Here is a 26,525-nt window from a genome sequence, read left to right as displayed (position 1 = left end):
AGCTGCCAAGGAACTAGCCCCTTTCATTACATCAGTCATCAATGCTTAATTCAAATCTAGCATAGTACCCAACAACTTGAATGATGCGTGGGTACTCCCGCTTCTAAAAAAAACCTCCCTCGACCCAAATAACCCAGCCAACTACAGACCCATTACAACGGTCCCATTTCTTCTAAAAATACTTGACCGCACTGCATATCAACAGATACGACAACACCTGGAAACCAACAACCTATTTGGACTTAGGCAATCAGGTTTCAGACCCAGACATGGAACTGAAACCGCCCTCATCGACCTCAAGACCCAAATCCAGATGCTGAAAGACAAAGGCAAACCACCTTTACTCCTCTTACCTGAACTATCAGCAGCTTTTGATTTGTGTGGATCATAAAATCTTATGCAATCACCTGCCTTCAGCTGCAAACTTCTCAGACCAAGCCAACGCTTGGATTGAGTCTTTCCTTAATAATAGATCCATGAGGGTTTTTGCACCATCTGCCTCTGCCTCACTGTTCCCCATCACCTATCCCCCTATGTTCTTGTGTGTCCCCCACTCTTTACAATGTATTCACCAAGCCACTTTTTGGTGAGCTTGACTATCTGCGTGTCATCTACACTAATTACGCAGTTGACACACAGATACTCATCCCAATTACTGGTGACTACATTGTGGACAGTGAGACTCTCAACAACATTTACTACCTCATCATAGAAGCTTGGATGGCGAAACATGGACTCTGTCTTAATGATGACAAGACAGAGTTGCTCCTCCTGGGCTCGCCTGCCAACATAAATAACCTGAACGCATCATTCTCCTCCTTCAACATTGATGGCAACTTAATCAAAGTCGCCAAGGAGGTGAAACACTAGGGATTTATATAGACTCTGCACTAACACTAACTAGACAAACTAACGGCTTAGCCTCCGCATCCGCCTACACCTGTAAGCTCATCACTGCCTGCCGACCTTACCTGTCCCCAGCCAATTGCATCACATTATCCAGAGCCCTAGTCCTCTCCAAGCTAGATTATTGCAACGCGTTCTACCTCGGCACATCTCAACAAAACATCAACAAAATGCAGGTTTTGCAAAATAACGCCTTTCGAGCAGCTCTAAATATTCCTAGGAATCACCATATTTCTGAAACTAGACTCTCGCTAAAATGGCTTAACATCAACCAAAGAATAGCTTACAAAACCTTGTCCCTCATTCACAAGTGCCTTTCCAGTCAAGCTCCCATTTACCTGTCTAATACCATCTCTCGCCACACATCCTCATGACCTAATACAACTACCATGAGGCAATGTCTCAATATATCCCGATTTAGGCAACAACGTGCAGGCGTTGCTAGCTTCCCTGTCCTTGCAGCCAGAAGATGGAATGCCCTCTCCCTCTCCACAAGAGAGGAACCATTTTACCACGCATTTAGGAATAAGACCAAAGCCTGGCTCCACGAGCAAGATCGGTTACCTATCGATTAATCTTGTCCCGTCCGACATCCACTGTAATTATCTTGAACTGTGAACATTTGATGTATATATTCTAATGTGCTCCATTTATTTCCCACTTTGTGTATTTTTTGTTAAAAATGTGTCTCTTTTTTCTATGCTGTGTATCCTTATAATTGTCTGTATTTCGCAACATGTAAGTTTCAGCGCCCAGTTGCCTAAGGGCTCGGTGCGCTCTATAAATAAATACACTAAACTAAACTAATCAGGCCCAGAGACTAGGCCTCAGCCACAAGGACCGCCAGACTTCTCTGCATAGGGGCATTTGCACAAGGTCTATCGGCCAGATATAGCAGTAGTGCCCGCGTCTGGACAACCGAGTAGAGCCAAGCCACCAGACTAGACAACACCTTGGGAATGGTCGGACTGACCCACTCTGAGTTCCGTATCCCACACACTTCAATATGACCAGAATCTTCCTGAGAGTATGTCCTCAGGGCGAGCTAAACTCTCAGAAGCCCATTGACGCCAGAGCATGAAGGAACCATTCCATGTTGCGCATAATGCCACGCTGCACAACCGCTCCAGGGGCAAAGGAGAGAGAGCAGGAGTGGGAGGAGATATCCCATGCCCACAGTCCATGCATGTGTTTTTCTGCATCCTCCAGAAACCCATGCCCAAGCAGCAATGCAACACAACACACATGGGGGCTTTTTTTATCTCATGGGAGCAAAAAGTAGTGGTAAAACAGGCATAACCACGTGTTATTCCTGGCTGAACACCACATTTTTTGCTTTAGGGGATTTTGCTGCTTTTGGCAGGCGGAGTGGGGGCTCTGAACAGGATTACTGTTTCTGCCTGCCATTACCGCTCTGCCTGCAGAAATGGTTTTCCACAAGCATGTCATTTTCATGTTGGCAGAAAAACATTGGATTCCTATGAAGTCCCTCTGCATCCATCCCTAAATATACGTAGTGTACTGGTAACTTTACTCCCTAAATAAAGGCAAATACTCCTAAGAAAAATGTATAGGTATTTTGCACGTAAACTCTATATGACAGTACTATTGTAGGGTTTGACACCTAAAACTTAAATATTTGTTCCAAGTAAAGCGTGGAAGAAGGTGGCTGTGCCCAAATTGCAGAGTTGGTTAAAATCACTGCTTCGCTGTTAAGCGTTGGTGTGTGATCCCAGGCAAATAATGTAATCTCACCCTGACTTGAACTGCAAAAATGTGAGTGCTTATAAGTGATTACGCTTACACCCTATACAACAGGACAGTTTTAATAAGTGTAGGGACAAATTAGTGTACCCTGGTGCTCCTCTGCAAGTGGCTCCAAAACTGTCACATGGAATTGCATTATTGCTGCACTGGCCCTCCACAAGTCTCGTAACACTTAATTTGACAGGCAGACATAGGGCCCGATCCATGGAATATTTGCCCAGATCAAAGTGAATTTGCACTGCTGAAAAGTGGCTTTGCACTGTCGACACAAACTCTGATTCATGGAGCCGTGCAAAGAGGGGCATCTAACTTCAAGAGTAATGAAGTTAGATGCCCCCACACAAGTAAGTTTGCCACTCCTCCACCGCCTCTGAAGTTAGCACCTCTTCCAGCATTTGAAGGGTTAGCCCTCGCCTAAATTTTAGCCTAGGTGCACCCCTGGATGTGCGCACTTGCATTTTGTTAGGCAGAGAGGTGAGGGAAGCATTTCACCAAAACTGGTGGTGTTAAAGTTTTACTGTGTTTGTTCAGAAAAATGTACTTGAACAAACGCAGTACAACTTTAAAGCAGCTACTTTTAAGAAAGACTTCCATTGCCTTTCTGCATATTGAGCTTTAAAATATACTATTTGATAGTTGGCCCCCACACCAGACCATGGGAGTGGCGGGTAGAGCAGTGGGGGCGGAGCCTCCAAGTTTGCCCCACCTATTTTCTAAAGTGGCCCCTCCCATCACCACTTAAAATTTAGGTTTTGTTGCGCTCCTTTTTAGATCATGAGTTGCATGGTGCAGAGAGAGACAACTACACAAGACACCATGCACCACATACAAGACATTCCGACCCTCTCACCTGACCAACTTGGAGGTCTCTTCAAGATCGCTTCCTTCTTCTGCTAGCTCTAGGTCTGGAGAGACAAGCCCTCATGCGGCTCTGCTCCACAGAGGCAATGGCTATATGTTTCCCCATACACAGGGTACACCACAACACTCCTGTAGAAGAAAGATACAAGTCCAGTCCATATATTGTTCACCCTTAGACTTCCCAATAATTCTGCAACCTCAAAGTACCTTGGTGTTGTAGCGTTTCGCGTCAGGGAAATCGACAACCCTTCTTGAGTGTCCTGCCTTTCAGGCAGGAGTCACGGGTCGTCGAATGTCCGACGGAGAACAGGTCGAGCTATGACGGTGAAGTGGCCTCATTCCTAGCGGTGCTCGTTGAAGGGGAAGCATAAACGTCCTGCCAGGAAGAGGCGTGCGGGGCACCTCGGTGTCGATAGTTCTGGACCGCAAAGAGTTGAAGAACTGTGGCCCAGCAAGGGCGTTGAGTCGTCGGCGTCTCTGTGGTCTTTGGGTGGCGGGAAACCCACCAATGGATGCTCCTCGGCGCGTCGACGGTCAGGCCTTCTCCAGCAGGATACAGCGGCGACGATGCGGACGAGAGCGTCCTTGGATCAATGAAGTTCTTAGGCAACGGGAGCACAGCGGCTCCGGTCGGCGACGGCGGTCGGCGACAGTGGCGGACAACAGTCCGGGTGCTTCTCCTTGGAGTTCCTGCAGCAGTCCCCGTATCGGGTCGGCAGCCTGTCGAAGGTCTGTCTACCAGGGAGCTTAGGCAAAGATCAGCTGTGCACAATAGTCCCCCGCGGCTCGGGAAGAGGGCGCCTTACCAGGTCCTCTCTGGGTCAGCTCTTGAAGCACAGCAGCTTTCAGATTGCGAAGGAGAGCAACATCAATTCTTCTCGTCCAGCAGGGCTCAAGGTAAAGCTTCACTCCATTTACTCGTCGTAGTGGACTTCAGCTTCTGAACACTATTCCTAGAAGTGAGAGGTCCCCAGATATACTGTTGATCTCCCATTCATTCCGCTGGGTCGCACTCAAGCATCCAATCACGACTACGGGCATTCATGCAGGCAGGCAGCCAATCAGGCACACGAGATATTCAGGCCATTCACTTCTCTCCAGACACTCACAACAAGTTATGTGTATTGGGACAAGTACTGAGCCATTCAACACTCCAATCTGCATTCATACCGGTTTCGGGCAGGGCTGTCTCAACCATTGTGTCAAACACCAGATACTAGACAGTCACAACATAGAATGTATATTCGTCACACACTCCATTCACCCAGGTCCCACCCACGGGCGTATCCACAACATACGGTCGTTGAGAAGGCTCCAGCCAGTCTGGTCGGCACTTCCCCACACTACCATATATGGAACTTCCACCCAACAGCCAGTCTGGGGGAAGGGACAGGGGCAGGGCTTCCCGGGACTTCGGGAATATCAGAGTAAAAGGTGATGGAAGGCAAGAGGCCCTGGGGGCCATTTTGTCTCCATCAGGAATCTACCGTTTCCAATGACAGGGCCTGGGCATCCCAAAATGGAGGATGCTCAGGGCACCAGTCATTTCAGCACGGAGCTGCCACCAGCCCATACCCTGCTCTGTGGGTCACACACAGGTGCCCAAAAACATACACGGCATCCCAAAATGGAGGATGCTCAGGGCACCAGTCATTTCAGCACGGAGCTGCCACCAGCCCATACCCTGCTCTGTGGGTCACACACAGGTGCCCAAAAACATACACTAGGGGTGCAGGGATGTACCCCTACCCATGGGTGCCATAAGGGTATCCCACGGGTCCGTTTACCAAACCAAAAGGAGAGAGAGCTGCACCACCATGAGTCCCACATGAACTCCTGCGCGGAAAACACGACAGAACACACAATAAAAAGCAGTGAAGGACAAGGATACGGAGGGCCTGTCCCTCCGATGCATTTCCAGCATCACAAGCAGCCAGAGCATTCAAGGAGCGGCAGGAACCCTGCTGGCGGTTGACATGTGCCAAGGCCGTTGTATTGTCCGTCCGGACCAAATCCGCCCGGCCCTGCAGAAACACTTTGAAGTACATCAGAGCCCGGAGAATGGTACACAGCTCTCTCCAATTGGATGACCGACGTCTCTCCCCTGGATCCCACAACCCCTGGGCCGAGAGGACCCCCAAGGTTGCCCTGCACCCTCTTGCGCTGGCGTCTGTAGTAAGATTGGTCTCCGGAGGAAGGACCATGGAAACCCCTGCCCAGGGTTCGGAACACCCAACCACCACTGCAGGGAGACCCTCAGAGCCGGGGACACCGGGATCAAGACCTCATAAGCCTGAGATGTCGGGAGCCATTAGGAGAGAAGATAAGATACCAGAGGATGCAAATGAAGACGCGCCCAAGCAACCAGGAACACGCAAGATGCCATGTGCCCCTGCTACTTGAGCAATAGGCGAGCCGAGACATACTGCTTCCTGAGAACCCTGCCCAGAACAGCCAGCAAGCGATGGACCCTCTCCTGGGACACAAACACCCTCCCCATCCTGGTGCAAATCTGAGCCCCAATGAAAACTAGATCCTGAGAGGGCTCCAGCTGAGGCTTCTGCCAGTTTATCAGAAACCCCAAGTACCGCAATTTCTGGCAGACCAACTGCAGCTGAGTCAGGACTGTCTGCCAGAGGGCTGCCTTGACCAACCAATCGTCCAGGTAGGGAAAAATCTGAATGCCACTCAGGTGCAAATGAGCCATCAGTGGAGCCACCAGCTTGGTGAACACTCTCGAGGCTGAACGCAACCCGAACGGGAGCGCTCGGAATGTAAAGTGTCAGGACCCCACTGCAAAACGGAAGAACTTCATGTGACAGGGGCAGAGAGCCACATGGTAATATGCATCCTGGAGATCTAGAGATGCCATCCAGTCCCCCCTGTACAACATCGGGAGAACATTCTGCAAAGTCTCCATCTTGAAGCGTTCCTTCCAAACGAAGCAGTTCAGTGCCTTGAGGTCCAAAATCAGGTGATACTTCCCTGAAGGTTTGGGGACCAGGAACACCTGCGAATAGAAACCCTGTCCTCGAAACGGGAAAGGGACGGGCATGATGGCTGCCTTCAGCAACAATTCAAAAAGAGCGGTTTCCATGGCCAACCTCTTGGTCCTTGACCTGGGAACCACAGTCCGAACAAGCGAGCCTGGACAGAAGGAGACAGGAAGTTCACTAGATAACCTCTCCGAATGGTGTCCAGAACATAGGAATCCAAGCACCACCTGTCCCATACTGGAAATAACAACTGGAGACGCCCACCCACAGGCCTGTCCAAACCGCCAGGATTTCTGTACTGGACCAGGATGTGAAGAGAGTGGAGGACCCCGAGCCCCCCTTGATCTCCGAAAAGATTGAGAGGACGGGCCAGGAAAAGACCTTCCGGTCACAGTTCCCCCACCAGAGGAAGACTTCTTGGCCATTGAGAAAGGCTTGCGCCACAACTTGTCCGCCTGCTTGTCAGCCCTAAACACATTATGCACTTTATCTTCAAGAGAGTCACCAAAAAGTGTGGATCCATCAAAAGGAATTTTTTGGGCAGCCGCCATCTGAGAACCTTCTGTTTTCCAATCCCGCAGATGCACTTGCCGCCAGGCCGATACACCAGCCTCCATGGCCATGGCCGAGCCACGCACCCCATCAAATGCCAGATCGGACAAAAGTTCATCTTGTCTCTGCATCTCGGATAACAACAGAGCACAATCAGAACCAGCATCCACAGCCTTTTTCGATTTTCTGAAACCACTGAGTACAGTCTCAGTTGTGTAGGAACCATAGATATTCGCCCAGAGGGCCAGATGTGCCCCAGCATGAACCTTCTTCAGGCTGGAATTAACCCTATGGTCCACTGAGTCCCAGACAGCTGCCTCCTCAGCCGACATAGGGGATTGACACATCAGGCTGGAGAGGATATCAACCACCTCAACTGGATATGACTGCAAAGTCTCGCCCCCTTTCAACAGGTAGAGTTTGGCCATAAAGCGAGGCATCGCAATTTATTCTGGCTCACGCCATTCCCAAATGATTTTATCCCGGATATCCGAAACCAATGGCAACGCTATCCTTGGAGTATGCATATACTGGCAAATAGTAGGGTCAGCCCCCCCCCACCGGAACCAGGGGCTCAGAGAACCCCATGAAGTCCCAAACTTGAGCAAGCACCTCCTCCACTCCTTCGCTGTCCAGATATTTACCTTCTGCATCAGCGGATGAGGAACAGGAAGAAGCCGAGGCCTCAGAGCCAGAAAATGAGGACGAAGTGGAAGACAGACGCCGTCGCTTGTGGCCATGCGCAAGGCTGTGTTTCCCTCCAGCATGATGCTTTAGCAGGCTCTTCAATTCCTTCCTGGTCAAGGAACAACGTTTTGACTTCTTCTTCCTCCTCCTGTGTGGTTCAGGTGAAGAGGAAGATGAGGAAGAAGACAGGACAAGGTGCCTGAGCTTTTCAGAATGTTTACCCATGGTGTGCAAAGAGAAAACGAACACGACCTTGCCAACTACACGTTTAAAACTGTAGGCCAGGATAACTCCCACCAATGTCAAAGTTAAAAAAAATCTATCTCCATGGGAACTGTTCGATCACCCATAGAGAGCGGAGCATGCATTGCCGGAGGCAGAGCCCACACGCCTCTGGAGAGGAACGTTATAATAAAAGGACATCAGGAAACAACTTCAAAGGAGCCGGTGCAGCCTTGTATCAAAGCTCACCCCCACCGACAGGAGAAGAAACTTTTACAAATGCCTGAGAGGTGGTTTAAATGATTGTTGTTACTGGTGGACCCATGCTCTACCTGTTGAGCTTATGGGATCCCCCCCACCTCCTTACCATACAGGACCCGGGTTGTAATGCCCACGCTCTGGTCTGGAGCCCAGCAAAGAATCGAGCGAGGCTATCCCGCTCAACCGGGACCCCAAACCATGCAGGGGGCCCAGGAGCAGCACTGCACCTAAGGGAGCCAAAGGCCCCGCCACACAGCCCCACTAGGGGGCCAGCAATCGTTCCCTGGAGCCCCACAACTGGAATAGTCCAACCTGCCAGAGGCAGGAAAAATAGAAGGCCCTGTGTCGGAGGCAGGGGCCTCATGAGGTAAGTACTGTGACGAGGAAGAGTGGACGTGGAGGTAATGACAGCCAACCCTTGCAGGGCGGCAGAGCATTAGCTTTTGCTGCATGCAACCCCCATGCAAGAAGTAACAAGCGTGTTGCATTATGGAGTCATCAGCTTGCAAACCAAAATAAGATCTGCCTCCGGCGTCGTCGTCTTCCTTTGTAGGCTTCACTGGCTAATGGTCTATGCTTCTTAAATAAAGCAGATACAAACCCTGCATCTAATGTAACATGGAGCTAAAGAGTGTGCCAGCAGAAGGAGGGCAGATGCGTACCCTGACCAATGAGCTTCCAGGGCCCGAGGCCCAATGCTTATCCTTCATGAATACAACTCCTGAAATTCTGCTTGCACTGAAGTGACCGACTGAGCAGTTTGCAAGCCTCGACTTTGCAAACATGCTCCTTTCCCCTTGAAAATGTGTTTTCAGTGCTTATATGCGTGCCAGATCGTATAGGTATTTTGCCAGCTGCGGTTTAGGCGGCTCCTGTGCGGGAGGACGTTAGGTAAAACAGAAAGCTGACATGATAATAATATAAAAAATACATCTGAGATTAGTTTGTTACAAAAGCTTTTCTGATTTTAATTGTATTCATGCTGGGGAATGAGTGTGCTCTAGACTCGGAGGGTGAACAAATCTCTTTGCTACTTGATTTAATTGGGTTTCTAAAAATATTGCTTGAAATGTTAGGGTCCTAAAACATTATATGGTTCTGATTCTAAATTTATACGAAGTAATTTAATGAAAAATGTATTTTATGATTCTTGCATGCTCTCTATTGTCTTGTAATGTTTTACACTTATTAAGAAAATGTAATTTGATGTATCTTGTAATGTATGCTTTTTGTAACGTTTTATTTTAAAACCAATACACAAGAAACAAAAAATAGTATCATTGGTCATAAGGTGTATTTTCAGTGGTATTCATGCAAGCAGTGATACTAGGGTACAACTCATCATTGCTGGATGGGTTATTTTCATGCAGCTTAGTTTATGCAAATGTCCCCATTCCTTCCACACTATTTCTAATCCTTTGCAGATTACGAAAGGCACTGGAGAGATTTGGGGCCTAAGAATAACTGCGAGAAATAGGATTAGCCCTAGGATTTTTGATCAACTGCCAAATTCTGCACTGCATTTCCTGGGCCTCAACGTGCAATTGGTGCGCAAAAGTTTCTATTGTCCAAATCAATCTGAATTTGGAATGAGACCAGTACCCGGACGCACACTGGTCAAGGCAGTCACAAAACCACTACAAGACTGCGAATAGGAGCGCCATCAACCGAGTTAGATGGGCCTAGTTCAGTGCTAGGTCACTATGCTGCTGTCTGAATGCCACCGGCGATTACCCCAACAGAGGCATTCCCTTCACACTTCATTTCTCTACATAGTGCAGTTCCTTTACTCCTCCCTCCCTCACAGCTACACCGCTGACCCTTACCAGCCGATAATGAGGTGGTAAGGGGTAAGGCAATGCCTCTGCCAGTATTTTCACCCTCTGGCTTTACCTCCACGTCTCTCTTCATTATCCAAGTACTTACTTTTGCAGTAACTTACCTCCCATACTGGAACCCTTCTACTATTTCCATTACTTTTCTTCCGGTTGCCCCGCCTCCTTCATCCCTCTCTATTCCTTCCCAGGCTGGGCCAGGGATCACACAAGTGGTTCCTAGTTAGGACCCTCCTGTTCAGCTCGGGGGTCCTTATCTATTAGCTCCTGGTGACCCAACCAAGCATGAGGTTGCAGGTTGAGTTAGAAGTAAGGGAGCCCGCCGCAGCAGAGCTTCGGCAGGACCTCTGTGTGACAATGCACGAGGAGAACCGTACTGCTGCTAAAGTTCGGCGCGGGTTGTAGGGCAGAGATCTGGTCCATGAAGCGTCTTCCACAATGTACAGCAGGGCAGCAAGAGCCGTCACGGGACTCTGGTAAGCAGAGGGGGCATGTTTCCATGCTGTCTGTTGTGTTCTTTCTTGGGGCGTGGCAGCATGTGCATTTTCTTTATTGGGGGGTTGTAAATATTTCAAACAAATCTGTGAGAGGGAACAAGTGTAGCCCTCCGTAGCCCGATCCAAGCAAACCTTTTCAATAATGGGTTAAAATGGCGCAATATATAGCACACTTATGGTGAAAAATTGGGTAAAAAGCTAGGTAGCTTGCAATCAGTTTTGTAGGGTAACTCATGAAAAAATCCAATAGATGCAAATCACCAAACATACACTGGAGCATCTTCCAGCACATTTTCATGAGCTCACAATATATGCCAGTAAAAAAAACATGTTCACGCTGGCTGTGCCCATACATTTCCATGCAGGCTGCACTAGTATGTGCCAGTACTCCCATATCAGAACAACGTTGTGCATATTGCCAATATCCCCTTGGAGGAACACACTCCTGTTGCCTTTCCGATTAAAAAAGCCATGCCAAAATAATAAAAGGTTTAAACTGGCTGCACCAATGTAGGCCACTCCAGGCACAAAATAACACTGACCATGCTTGCTTTACCATTGATGCCCAGTAGAAAATTGCCATGCCACAGAAAGTATTTATTGAGTTTTTTGTATGTTCTTTAGTGTATACTTGGGTGGAGGAATTAATGGCATGTGTGAGGTCAGATTGAGTAATGTCATTGTAGAATGTGCACATGTGATTGGTAGAATGCTATGCCCGCATGTTCCACTAGTGTCAGTTGAAGAAGTAGCCTGGGTGGTGGGCACCGGTGGGTAATATGCTTGGACTTCATGTAACTCAATGTTACTAAAGGAGAACTTACGTGAAGAGTCACGAGGAGTTACTTTCCAACACATAGTGTGACGATTCAGAATGTCCTGCCACTTTTCTCCAGGGGAGAGCCTTTTCCCATGAGGCTAGGGAGGCGCATCCGCTAACCAATAGTCTCTGTGGGGGTGGTTTAATGCAGAAGGACCTCATGGAGAGGACTCTCCCTCTGGGGACTGGGACGATCACCTGTAGACAGCCTGATGAGTATTGTCATTCCCCAACATTCCCTAGCCCTTCCCACTGTTCAGAACCACTTTCTTGAAAGTAGACCTATGTATTGCTGTAACACAGGGGATAAAGACAGCCAAAGTTACTTGGACGAAGAAGAGCACAGAAGACATGAAGGTCATTGACTGTGCTAGTACTGGTACAAGGTGACCCCGAGGAGGCATGAGGATTAAGTTATCAACAGAAATAAAGGACTTTTACAATCCACCAGGGCGGGACTGGCAACATTGTATAAGTGTAGATGATGGAATAACAAACCTGTCAAATCCAGCCGGGAGAGGCAACAGGTGCAGAAACCAGTGGGAGTTTCAAATTCTGTGGGCAGACCAGAGCCAGACAAGAGTGGAGGACACAGGCAAGGAAGGAGTTCTCTGTGGGTCCAGGTGATGCAGACCCGAACGCGAAACTGAAGAGAAGAGCTGAGCAGTTTAATAGTGCGCATTGCTGTGGAAACCGGAGAGAGAAGCCGAGTGCATTGGAGAGAAGAACCCCAGTGCCAGGATTTCCCAGTGGTGTACCGAAATCCTTCAGAAGGTAACTGGAGGTGCGAGAGACCTAGGGTTGGAAGCTAGATGGGTTGGGGGGACCCTAACACTTGTATACCTGGCTTCCGAGGAGTGCTTCCTCATCTCAGTGGCGATAATAAGCGCACTGACCAACAGCCACGGGTCAGAGACCCTAACCAGTACAAACCCAGCATCCAAGGAGAGCCTCCTCATCCAAGTGGCGACAATAAGCCCACTGACCATCAGAGACGGGTTGGAGACCCTATTCCGTACAAACCAATCATTCGAGGAGAGTTTCCTTGTCACAGTGGCGACAATGAGCCCACTGAACACCAGAGAAGGGTCATAGAGCCCAACTATTGGAAAGCAAGCATCTGAGTAGAGCTTCCTTATCTCAGTGGCAGTAATAAGCCCACTGACCACCAGAGAAGAGTTTGGACACACACACACACACACACATTAGGCCACGCCCTTCATCACTCTTCATGTCTATTCTTTATTAAGACAGACAGGTAAAGCAAGGGGTGAAGAGTCCTTCATCATGCTTTATGCGCCAGATTTTCCATTGCCTCTGAAGCATCCTGAAGGTTGTGATGTTACCCATGGTCTCCCCAAATGCCGTTCACAGAAATGTACATGAGCGAAGGCATGGCTGTTTTATCTACCGGCCTACATCCATGTGAAGTGCTGTAAAGGGCATAAGACACACCACCAGCCTTTGCATGTGCAAATAATTTAAATGTTTTTAGGTTCTACATTTGCATTATTATGAAGCAAGAAAAAATCACTTGCTACATGAGGCGAATGCATCTTATTGTGGGCTCAGCATCTTCAGGGAACCTCCAGGGTCCAAAAATTTTTTTTGGCAGTAGAGCTTAGAACGAAAGGTGGGGAGGGAAATGAGGGAAGATGCACCAAACACTAATATGGAGGGGCAGGTGGACAGGGGAAAATGTTGCGTGTGTTATTTCTAAGGTAGGAGCAGTGTTTCTCATGCTCCTTGATTACATCAGTGGTGGTGTCTCCCAGGGAGGAGGGATGGCATTAGCTGATTCCATTTTAAGATAAATAGCAGTTTTGCTAAACATATGTACTGCGTACTAGATTGTTAATGGATGAATAGGAATAGGTGTTGGAGCTGTGCAAGAGAAATTTTGAAGTTGAGAGTTCGTAGATCAGTAGAAAATGCAGTTCCAAACTGTCCGCGAAGTACGGATCTTATCGTGAAGTGCGGACGAGTTCTCGGACACGTCATCATGCTGCACGCCAGCGTATGGTCATGTGGCACTGTCCGGAAGGTTCACGTTGAAGTCAGATGTTCGTAGACGTCTACGCATGCAAAACTAGTTTAAATTGTTGCAAACAGTGTATAGAAGTGTAAAAAATTATTCTAGAAGGTGGGAAATGGCAAAGCTTTTTAAGTTGACACTTTGTAAATTGGACACAAATATTGTTATATTGGGTAAGTATGATATTAGTAAGTTGTAGGAAAATAGCATGCAGTGGTAAAAACCCATGAAAATCACTGAACAAACTTAGTTAAAGGGACGTTATGGTTAAGTTGGACTAATAAAAACCTATGAAATTCAATGAAAAAACTTTGTTAAAGGGACATTATGGTTAAGTTGCACTAGTAAAAACCTATGAAATTCAATGAAAAAACGTTGTTAAAGGGACGTTATGGTTAAGTTACAGTAATAAAAACCTATGAAATTCAATGAAAAAACTTTGTTAACGGGACATTATGGTTAAGATGCGCTCATAAAAACCTACCAAATTCAGTGAAAAAAACTTTGTTAAAGGGACATTATGGTTACAAGTAAAACCGAAAAACCCCTCAAATTCACCAGTTATGGTAAGCTAAGCAACCATAACTCGCGCCACCACCGTGCACTGCTAAGAATAACACCCATGACATCAAAGATGACATCACATATATGATTGATGGTCTGGCGTGGTATGACCCTGCAGACGCTGCACGCCGCTGCAGAAGGTAACAAGGAATGCCAAGAATCAAGGCATCCTGCGATTATGCCCACCAATAGCCCCATATAAAGCCAAGGAGTCTAGCGGATTCAAGGATGGGGTGGGAACATTACAATTTACTACGGACAACACTGTACTGGAATAAGACAAGGCATGCAATTTGGTGCCTTTTTCTAGCCCTGAAGAAAGTGGCACATCTACAGCAGTCCACTGAAAGCGGTCGGCTTGTATGCGACCCAGTATAGTGAGATACAAATAATTTCACAGAATAGGGTTGCATTTATTTCTCTCTGAGAAACAAGGAAAGAGTGATATCACGAACACTATACAGAGAAACCCTACAATCTGTAGGAATCTCTGTTGGATAGGTGGGATTTCACTCTACTCACTAAAGTAAATCTGAAAATCTGCAAGCAAACCACGCAGCACTGAGTTCTCTTGACGGTGTACTCAGGAACACCCGTTTAGCACTAGACAAGAGGACGATTTTAAACATGTACTTTCAAAAATTGTTTGTTTTCCTCCATTCTTACCCAATTCTTCCTTTTTGATTTTTGTTTTAACCTGCTTCTGCTAGACATGGAATCCGAAATAAAATTCTAAATAATTCATTTGATTAGCAGACGACACATGCCTGATCCTTGGTTTGCCATGCACCTTTTAGCATCATCATACCTTGCAGTCTGTGACTACTGATAGGGCAAGTTTTTCTTTTCACCTGTCCTGCCACTCCCCGACGAGGATCTAGCGGAATTTTGTTTGAAGGGCAAGAACAAGACGAGGGCACTGGAATTTATAGAAATGATTAACCTGTGTGGTTTCTCGGTGTGATAACAGATTTGGGCAACCCACAGGAGATAACCCTGAACAGTCCTAAAGTGTTTTATAATCAAATTCATCTCCACATTTATTTATTTATTTTTTATTTATTTATTTATTTATTTATTCACATTTTTAAAGCGCACATCAGCCCAGAGGCACCGTGACGCTGTTACATATATGATACATTTCTGGTTACAAAGGAAGGCTTAGTAGACATAAGCATAAGCATATCGTATTCAACAAGGCGTTACAGGGTGCAGAGATTTATGTGAATAGTGTGGTTTTGAGGGTTTTGTGAAATGTGAGTAGTGAAGGTTCTGCTCTGAGTACGTTGGGGAGGGCATCCCAAAGTTTAGGAGCTATATAGGGGAAGCCAATGCCACCGGCTTTGGCTCTTTTTATGAGAGGTACGTGGAGTTGGTTGGCATGGTGGCTTCTGGCACGGCGAGTAGGTATGTTTTTGGATATGGTGTCAGAAAGGTATGATGGGGCGGAGAGATTAATACATTTGTGTGTAAGAGTGAGGATTTTGAAGTTGATCCTTTCCTTAACTGGGAGCAAGTGTGCATCCCATCTGGCTTGGGATATGTGGTCCCTTTTAGGAATGTGAAGGGCTGCGCGGAGCGCATTGTTTTGTATTATTTGGAGTGTATTGATGTAAGTAGTCGAGGTGCCTGCCAGAAGGGCGTTGCAGTAGTCGAGTCTGGCTCCTATTGTGGCTCTTGCTATGGATAGACAGTTCTGAGTGGTTAGAAAAGGTTTTATGGCTGCTATAAGTTTAGTGGTGTGAGCAGAGGCAGAAGTGATGGCGCTGACTTGTCTTGACATCGAGAGAGTCGTCTCTAAGTACACTCCGAGGGTCTTAACAGCTGTGGAGACTGTTTGGAGATGGTTTCCTTAGGGCCCAGGATTATGATCTCAGTTTTATCCCCATTTAGGCAGAGACAGTTGATGGTCATCCAGGTTTGAATAGTGGAGTATATCTGGAGGAGAGCTTCTTCATCATGGTCGTAGTTGTCATGATGCCTGCCCCCGGAAGACCAGACCAGGCCCAGCAGCCCCGGAAGCAGGCATCATGCCACTTGGAGCATGCCCAAAAGCCCCAGTTAGGGGCTGTTTGGGTGCAGTCCTGGCGCCTATGGCGCCAGGCTCATAAAGATAAAGTCAGTCCTGGCGTCATGGGCGCCAGGCTCATTATTGATAACTTACCTGAAGCAGACCATGCTGCATACTCACCTGAGGCAGACCATGCTGCATTAAGACTCAAGCCAAATGAGGCTTAGGAGGGACTATTTTACTGAAGGGACTAGTTTGTTACTTGGGTGGGGCTGTGGAAGAATACTTACCTGGATCTTCTTCCAAGGCTTTTTAAACCACGCCCGGACAGCCACACGTGCTTCGCGTTATTCTGCTTGCTGCAGCGTAACGCTCACCGTGTTTTCAGCAGCTCCAGCCTTCAGCCACGCCTGCTTCAGTCCTGGGACTCCTGAAACAAGAAGAAAAGAAGTATAAAGGTTAGAACTTTACTCCTTACCTGAATCCTGATCCATTTTGCCACGGAGCTGAAAGACAGAAGTCTTTGAAGCATCGCTTCGCATTCCTACGGCGCCGCGCTGAACTCACCTGCTTGGCGGTACTTCAGCATTCCATCACGCTCTCTCCATCTCGCGGCCGCCCTCCGACACCTAAGGAGACAAAGACAGCAAGGTGAGCAAGGGGACTCTCTAAGGCTATACAAGCTACCCCCAAGGACTTACCTGATTTACCACGGGGGGTACTCACCTCATCTCGGGTCGGCGCAGTCAACTCTGCTTCATCACCGTACCCCAGCCCCTAAGGGGAAAACCACAATAGACTTACCTGAATCTTACCAATTGCCATTTGGAAACCTTCGAGTGGATTAATCGGCAACCTGCAAGGAATCGGACAGAGTGAAGATCAGACATTAGAACTCTTATGAACAATTGGACTTTAGAGTCAATACTGGAACTCACCAATTCCTCTACGCCAGTGAAGTAACTGGTCATCAACGCGCCCCTGCGGTCGACGCAGGATGGAGAGCTCATCCTTCCAAACCATCAGGTGAGACTAAGGAGGGGACATCAAGAGTGATCTGTGGGAAGACAACGGGAGTGGGGAAGGTGGGTTGACACTCAATTCCACGGGTGGTTAATTCCTCTTCTCCTTTGCAGAAGAATATTCCTGCGAGCCAGACAAACTAGGCTGAGCGGGCCAGTCCAGTCAGTCATCTCGGCGCTACACGTCACGCTGGTGGAAACAACAGCGGCCCAGTTCCGGTTGACGCCCCCGTGGGAACCAGGTGAGCGTAACAGAACGCGAAGCCTACCCACAAATCCCCACCTGGGCGTCATGGAGACCTCGGAAACTGATCAGTTGGCCCAATTATTAGGGGAATTAAGGGCCGAAGTGCATTCCGCCCGCCAAGAAACCAATGCCCTCAGGAGGGAACTGATAGTGTCAAAAGAACGAACTGATGAGTTGGCCAGACAACTATTACAGAGCCACGCTGGACAAACACCTCTACCAGGACTTGGGGCAAGTCTAGCTCCTGTACCATCGAGTAACCCGGTGCAGATAAATTTACCTGGAGCCGTTCCTTTGGCTCCGCCTGAACGCTTTGCCGGAGACCCAAAAGGGTTTGCAACATTCATGAATCAATGCCGCTTGCACTTTTTATGTAGACCTGGAGCTTTCCCAAATGATCAGGCCAAGGTAGCCTTTGTACTGTCATATCTCAGCGGCAGTGCGGCGGATTGGTCCATTCCACCAGTTAACCAGGATGACCCGATTCTTCGAGATTTCCAGGGTTTTCGAACAAGCATGGAAAGACTATTCGCCCGACACTCCCGAGGACAGGCTTTGGACAACGAACTTTTATCCCTTCGTCAAGGTAACCAGGATCTTTTATCTTACATTGCAACTTTCAATAGATTAGTAGTGGAAACCGAATGGCCTGAAGCCAAGCGAATCACATTATTCCATCGAGGACTTCGGGGAGAACTCAAAGATGTTTTGGCCCAAATCGTAAACCCGCCTCAAGACTGTGCTGAATATATAGATCTAGTGGTCCAGCTCGATCACAGACTTCAAACCAGGAAGGCTGACCGAACCAAGTTTGAGAACAGGGTGTTGGTTAAAACCCGCGTAAGCTCCAAGGGAGTAGATGTCTCAGAACCTATGCAAATCGGGGGGGTTAAAGGACCCTTAACCCAGAAGGAAAGAGATAGAAGACGGCAACTGCAATTATGTTTATATTGCGGAACTACTGGTCATTTTCTTCGGAACTGCCCTGTAAAACCACCCAAGAAAGTTATAGGAGCAGCAGACGAAAACCATGTGAAATCTGACTCGGGAAACGACCACGCCCGGCAAGCGTAGAGGTCCGCTTGCCGAGCTTAAAGAAGGACACTCTGACCTCGCATTTCACCATACCCATGGTCCTTGTAGCAGAGCAGCCATCACGCAGGATGAATCTATCTCTCACCCGCAAAACCACGGCCGATGTTGTCACCTCTGTAGATGGAACGGAAATTGCCTCTGGACCCGTAACTCATTCCACTGCAGAGATGACATTGCTGAGTCAAGATGGGCATCGAGAGGCTATGGCGTTTGACCTAATCAAGGCCCCACAGTTTCAGCTGATACTGGGGATACCTAGGTTGGAAAAACATAATCCCTGTATTGATTGGTGAGAGAAGAGACTAACCTTCCCAGAATGTGCTCATACCTGCTACCCAAGGAAAACTCAAAACTTAGTCCTGGCCCCAGTAATTCAAGTAGCCATACAATTACCTGTTGAATACCAAGACTTTCAGGATGTCTTCCAAAAGGAACAGGCAAACACCTTACCACCTCACAGATCGTATGATTGTCAAATAGATCTTGTACCTGGAGCACAACCACCTTGCAGCAGAATCTATGCCCTTAGGGAACCCGGAAATCTCCATTTGCGCCAGCACCTAGACCAGTACCTTGCTAATGGCTTCATTCGCCCGTCCAAGTCCCCTGCATCTTCAGCTTTGTTCTTCGTACCGTAAAAGGAAGGCGACCTTAGAACATGTATAGACTACCGCGCACTGAATCAGATAACCATCAAGAATCGATACCCACTGCCTTTGATCCCAGAACTACTAGACCAGGTGAAGGACGCTTGTATATACACGAAACTAGACCTTCGGGGGGCATATCATCTGGTACGTGTCAAAGAGGGTAACGAATGGAAGACTGCTTTTCGCAGCAAGTACGGACTATTTGAGTACCAGGTGATGCCCTTCGGACTATGCAATGCACCAGCAGCCTTCCAGTTCTTCATGAACAATGTCCTCCGAGAGCTTATCGACGTTTGTGTGGTCGTTTACATCGACGACATCTTAGTATACTCTTTATCAGAATCTGAGCATGTAAAACACGTCCGAATAGTCCTAGAGAAGTTACGCCAGCATAAATTATATGCTAAACTGGAAAAGTGCATCTTCCACACTACGGAAGTGGAATTCCTTGGATTTATTCTGACCCCGAGAGGAATCCGGATGGATACACGAAAAGTGGATGCCATTCTTAATTGGCCTTCGCCAAGTTCAATCAAAGGAGTTCAAAGCATGCTTGGCTTTGCCAATTTCTACCGCAGGTTTATCCCAGACTTCTCGCACATTGTACATCCCATTATGACGCTATTGCGAAAAAACAAACGCTTTGTGTGGACAGAGGAAGCCGAGAACGCCTTCCAAGAGTTAAAAGCTAAATTCACATCTGCTCCCATATTAAGACACCCGCGCCCCGAGCTTCCCTACATAGTGGAAACAGATGCATCCAGTTCAGTCATGGGAGCAGTCCTTTCCCAAAAGGATCCCGAAACTAACCAGCTTCACCCAGTGGCGTTTTGGTCAAGAACATTTTCAGCCCCCGAATTAAACTATGCCATAACCGACAAGTAGCTGCTGGCCATCAAGTCCGCCTTCAAGGCTTGGCGGCACTATCTACTGGGTGCCAGACATACCATCACGGTCATCACCGATCACCGCAACTTACAATACCTAAAGACAGCCAAAGCCCAATCTTCGCGCCAACTCCGTTGGGCATTGTTCTTCGCCGAGTTTGATTTTGTAATAACCTATCGACCAGGTTGTAAGAATGGTAAAGCAGACGCCTTGTCCCGGATTGGAATGGGAGAAGCAGAAATAACTTTAGAACCCGTACCCATAATTCCGGAACAGAGAATCCTTGGCCTGACATCCATACAGACACTGGAGGACATTCAAAACAAGATCCACCAACTCTTTGATTCCGTTGCCCTACAGGACTGGGCAAAGAAAGGTCCAGAGTACTCTGTCATCGATGATTTACCTTATTACCAAGGCCAGCTATTTTTACCGCAAAAAGAACTACAGGAACTTGTCATTTCCCATTACCATGACACCTTAATAGAAGGGCATACGGGTATTGCAAAAACCGAAGCTAAAATTAGGAAGCAATTTTGGTGGCCCACCTGGCGAAAGGATGTCAAGTCATTTGTCGTGTCTTGTGGCATTTGCGCACAAAATAAAGGGCAAAAGAAAAAACCTGCTGGATTATTGCAACCATTAGACATACCACCTACCCCTTGGCATACCTTGTCATTAGACTTTATCACGGATTTACCCCCGTACCAAGGTTACAATACCATTGTAGTTATTGTAGATCTTTTTTCTAAAATGGCCCACTTCATTCCTTTAAAAGGGATACCTTCAGCTTCAATCCTGGCCAAGGAATTCCTTGAAAATGTTGTCCGCCTGCATGGCTTTCCTTCAGTGTTAATTTCAGATCGGGGCAGTCAATCCATTTCACATTTTTGGAGGAAATGCTGCCAACTGGCACAAATTGATGTTAGGCTTTCGACCAGTCACCACCCTCAGACCGACGGTCAAACGGAGAGGACCAACCAGACTCTTGAACAGTACCTCCGTTGTATGCTACATCAGTCTGAGGGGAATTGGAAAGACATTCTGTGGATCGCAGAGTATTCGTACAATAATTCCGTACACTCAGGAACTGGACAAAGTCCTTTTTTTACCATTTATGGGCACCATCCTTGAACCTCAGATTTGGACTCACCCCAGCATTTAGAGATGCCCGCAGTGGACCATCTCCATGCTGTTATTACACAAGCCTTTAAAGAAGCAACCATCCATTTGCAAAAGGCTAAGGAAAAATACAAAAAGGATGCGGATCAGCACAGAAGTGAAGCTCCTCAATACCAAATAGGGGACCAAGTATGGTTAGCCACTAAGCACTTACCACTCAAGGGGACTCAGACCTTTAACCCCAGGTATTTGGGACCTTTTTCTGTCAAGGCAATTATTAACCCAGTGGCCGTCAAGTTGGACCTACCTGCTCATATGCGAATCCATCCCGTCTTCCACGTGTCTCTTTTGAAGCCATTGCAACCAGGAACTAGGCTAACCACTTCACCTGAACCTATCCTCATAGACGGGGAGCCCGAGTTCGAAGTCAAGAATATTTTGGACTCAAAAAGAGTGAGATCAAAACTCTTTTACCTAATTGACTGGAAAGGTTATGGTCCGCAGGAAAGGTCTTGGGAACCTAGTGACCACGTGCATGCACCTCGTTTAGTGAAGAGGTTCCATCGGGAATTTCCAGACAAACCACGGCCAAGGGGGAGAACGACTTTAGGAGACATCAAGAGTGATCTGTGGGAAGACAACGGGAGTGGGGAAGGTGGGTTGACACTCAATTCCACGGGTGGTTAATTCCTCTTCTCCTTTGCAGAAGAATATTCCTGCGAGCCAGACAAACTAGGCTGAGCGGGCCAGTCCAGTCAGTCATCTCGGCGCTACACGTCACGCTGGTGGAAACAACAGCGGCCCAGTTCCGGTTGACGCCCCGTGGGAACCAGGTGAGCATAACAGTAGTCTCCAGTAAGGGGGAGGAGGACATGGGTGTTGTCGGCATAGTTTGTGTATGCTATGCCGAGCGCATCCAGCAAGTCAAAGAGAGGTTTGGTGAACAGGTTATAGAGGGTGGATGCCCAGTTGATGGTGGTGGGGTCAGCGTTGGCTTGGTCGGAGTAGACCTTCATAGCCCTTCCTTCTAAGAAGGATGTTATCCATGTTGTGGCTTCGTCAGAGAAATGGGTGGAGTTGGACAAGTGGGAGGTTAGGATATCGTGGTCCACAAGATCAAATGCAGTGGAGAGATCAAGGAGGAGCAGGAAGGCAGGTTTGCCAGTATCCATTATTTTAGTGATTTGATTCTTAAGATCTAAGAGTGCAGTTTCTGTGCCATGGCCTTTGCGGAAGCCCGATTGTCTTCTGCCTAGAATGGCATTGAGTTCCAGGTATTGTTGGATTTGCATGTGCGCGGCTTTGTCCAGGATTTTGAGGAGCAAAGGGACGGTAGTAATGGGGTGGTAGTTGTTTGGGCATGCAGGGTTTAGGGTAGGTTTTTTTAAGAGGGGGCGAACCCAGGCTTCTTTCAGGCTTTGTGGTATGACACCAGAGGAGAAAGATGCATTGATGAACGCTGTGATAATGGGAGTGAGGGAGTCAGCGCATTCTTTAATGTTGGTTGGAGGACAGATGTCCCCTTTACAAGTGGAGGGTTTGATGTTTTTGAGAAGGTTGGTAACTTCTACTTCGGCGGCGTCTCTGAAGGTGAAGAGGGGTATCTGAGAGGGAGGTTTAGGAGAGAGGGCCAGATGTGGAGCGTTTTTGTTGTTAAGAGCTTTGCGCTGAGCTGTTATTTTTTCTTGGAGTGTTTTGACTTTGTTGATGAGTGCGTCCTGAATGCTGGAACACCAGGCTTTGTCTTTGGTGATTTCATCCGGGGTAGTGGCTGGGGTGGTGAGGTCTTTGAAGATCGTGAAAATTTCCCTAGATTTAGAGTTGGCATTGAGAAGTATTTGGCTAGGAATATGGCTTTTTTGTACGTGGATGAGATTTCTTTGAATTCATTTAGAGAGGACTGGTTGGGTGAGGATTGCCAATTGGCTAAGGCTCGCCGCTTATTGGTGTGTAGAGTGGATATTTCTTCCGTAAACCAGGAGTTGGAGTGCATTGATTTTTTGTTCGTTTTTGTCTTCTAGGGGAGCTAGGGATTTAATGGCTTGGAAGAGCACATGTGCATAGGTGTTGGCCAGAGAGATGGGGTTGTTGTTAAAAGGAGGTTTAAGTTCCGGAGTGTCGAGGAGCGGAGTGAGGTTGATTTTTGTTTGTTTTTTCGAGTTTCTGACTTCGGCGGGTGGGGCATGCGAGAGTGTCTTTCAGATATGAATGGTGGGAATAGCAAATTGGATGAGGTGATGGTCTGTCCATGGGAGAGGTGAGATATTGGTGACGGATGATGTGCAGTTGTGGTCAGCGATCCAGTCAATGGATCGCCCTTTGCTGTGCGTGGGTGCAGTGATTTTGTGTTCGAACCCCATGTTGGTGAGTTCTTTAGCTAAGGAGGCGGCTGCTTTGTCCTTACAGTCATGAAGGCCTAAGTTGAGGTCGCCGAACAGGATGGTTTTAATGGAGCTTTTTAAGTTATTCCTTATACTTTGGAGAAAGTGCTTTTGGTAGTCTAGTGGTGAGCCAGGTAGCCCGTTGGTGATTATGACATTTATGGTGCAGTTGGGTGAGAGGGCGAGTTTGGCAAAGAGGAGGTCTGCTTTATTCTCCCACAGTTGAACAGGGACAGGTATCTTTAAAAACGATGGCTATTCCTCCACCTTTAGATGACTTGCGGTCCTGTCTGAGACAACAGTTGTGCACGTATTATACCGAGATCAAGTGCGTATTGCTATTGGGTACATAGGTTGCTGGTTATACAGTCAGCGTATCATGATGTTCGTTATGCTGATATGGATTGAAAATTAGGCTAGAGATGTGCGAGGACCTGGTTAATGGGGTCGTGGTTTGTATGCGATGGGTCGGACGCCTTTCAGACGGAAGTTAGCTCTGGATGGGTGCTGAAAAGTGCTGAAAAGGCACTCTGAATGCAGCGACATGCTAGTATTGCGGAGCAGCTGGTGAAGGTGGTGGGTCTCTGGCATCCGTTGAGGTGACTTTGGGAATTGTACTCACAGTTATTATGAATCTGCTTGCAGGCTGCGGCCCGACTGGCCCAGGACAGGCACAAGACAGGCTTGTGCCTTTTGCTTTTGTGTTTTGTGACGCAGGGGCCGGCTGATGCCTATCCGGTGTAGGCGGTCTGAGGAAATGCTGTTGTACCACCAATCAGCTGTGGATAAGGTTGCTGGGCAACCAGATTAACACGGAAGCGTGTCGGCCATTTTGAGGCCCTCAACGTGGATCGAGGAAAAATCAAATGGATGCAGGGTGTGCTCGGGCTCCTCTTTTCAGATGGAGGGGCAGAGGTGCATCAGGTGAGTCTGCTTACCCGCAGAGCATAGAGATTCAGGCCGCGGAGTGCAGTGCTTCAGAACAATTCGGGAAGTTGTGCATATGTTGGACACTCACTTGCGTCTGGTTCTCTCGATTTAATGGCTTCAGATATGGTGATGGGAAGGGCTCCTGGCTAACAGCAAACCACACCGTGTGCCCTCACAAGTGCACACTGCAATACAGCAGCGCACACACTCGCATCTGCTGTTTCACTTTTATGGGGTAGTAGTTGGGGGGCAGTGATAGAAGTGTACCAGAAAAGGAGTGGAACTGTGACTCGACAGATTAGAAAGGAAGGGAGCAACGTACAGCACGTTTTTCAAGGGTTACAGCCCTGCTGGTTGACAGCCAATTGAGTTGAAACAGATTTCCCTTCAGCTGTAATTGATATCCAGTGGTAAAGTGGAAAAGTGTGCCTTAACTTCACAAAAAACAGTTCCCGAATGGTAAAAATGGTTGTAGAAAGTAGAGGAGCTGTTAACAGTAAATAATAAAAGTAGTGGAACACTGTTCCATGCCGTTCCCGTTCACTTCGACCACTGGTTGGTGAGCAAAAGGCATGAGCTGATTTTGTTTAATGTTTGGGGTTGATCTCTGCAGTGTTGAAGTAGGAAGAATATGAAGGGAACGCGGTTCATGGAGGAGTGGGAGTAGGCAAGGGATGCGAGTGAGGGGAGGAGTGGGGGTAGATAAGGGATGCCAGTGAGGGAAGGATTTTAATGATCTGCAAGCCAAAGGGCGGGTAGTGCACAAGAGAGTAGGGCAGAGTGAAGCAAGAAGGAGAGTTTATCAAGTGAGGTGCTAAGGGAGGTTGTGGAAGGAAGTAGGCGGAGAGAGAAATGGTTGAGGGAATGAAAGCATTATTTAGTGTTACCCAATACCTCACATTATTATTATTATTATTATTATTATTATTATTATTATTATTATTATTATTATTATTATTAATAATAAAGAATTTATTGAGCACGGACCTAGCTTCAGGAGGCATCAAAGGCCTTTACAGTGATAGGGGAAAGACATGGTTTTACTGAAAAACGACGTTACCCGCCGAGAGGCCGCCACAGCCTCCTGAAATGCAAGGGGAATTTGGATTTGATGTCAGCAGGAAGAAGCTATATTTCTGGGAACATGAACCAGAAGCAGGGCGGGAATGACAGCGAAACATGTTGCGCGTTGACGTATGATTATCATTGGGAAGAAGTGAGGCCAATCAATGTTTCTTTTGTGCCACATTATGCTTTTGTATGGCCAACATGAGCAATATGGACCCAAAAGTAAACAAGGAGAGGCATTAAAAAAAAAGAACCCTGGTCCGGATGGAGACTTTACTAAAAGGCATTGGCTTGGCTGGTCTGCTTCTATAGCCACTAGAATGCGGAAGTGGTGAAAAGGTTGTAATCACAGGGGTCCTGCTTTGCCACTACGCCCACCCGATTCCCTCTCCCCTGCCTTGCTTGCTAACTTATTAGCATTAAACCATTTGGAGTATGTCTGAGCTAAGCCATAACAGAGCAACACATGGCCTTCTTCTGCTGGCCTGTGCACCTACATTCATGACTTCCTTGCCAGAATCCGGCTTACAGAGCGGAGACGGATACCAGTCCCAGTCAAGGCAAGCCAAGTACAGTGGGGGCGGGCGTCATTCCCATCAAATACCCTCTTATCCCCCTTCCCTTACCACATGCCAAATGGATAATGTTACAAGGAAGAAAACAATGGTTTTCTTTGGCTCCGCATCCTGCCTGGAGACTCAGAAAGACAGCAAAGCTATTCAGCTCTGTTGCCATCTAAAACTATTCGATCCTATATGTAGCTCAGAGACCAGTGTAAAGGCTCAGAGCTTGCGCTGGGCTCATTTGCCAAGCTCTTCTGGTGTAACAGTACCCACATTGCCTGTTTGGACTTGGTCTCGTTGCCATCACATCCAGGGCTCCTTGGGCAAATGACAACACCTACCCAAGATAATGGAGGGCAGGGAAATGAAGAATCCGATATATTGGATGTTGTGTGTCTAACAGAGCTGCCTTTGTTGGCTTTCAGCTCTAACATCCTGTGTGTGTTAATAAGCCAAGCCTCTATTTAGTTCCTCTCCACAATATGTTTTTCTAATGTGTCTATCATGGTGAAATCCTGCAGGGTTTTCCCCTGTCCAAGTTAGCA

Source organism: Ambystoma mexicanum, chromosome 8, assembly GCF_040938575.1.
Source record: "Ambystoma mexicanum isolate Mex_15411 chromosome 8, UKY_AmexF1_1, whole genome shotgun sequence".
NCBI classification, from domain to species: Eukaryota; Metazoa; Chordata; class Amphibia; order Caudata; family Ambystomatidae; genus Ambystoma; species Ambystoma mexicanum.
Note: the sequence above shows the minus strand (reverse complement) of the source record.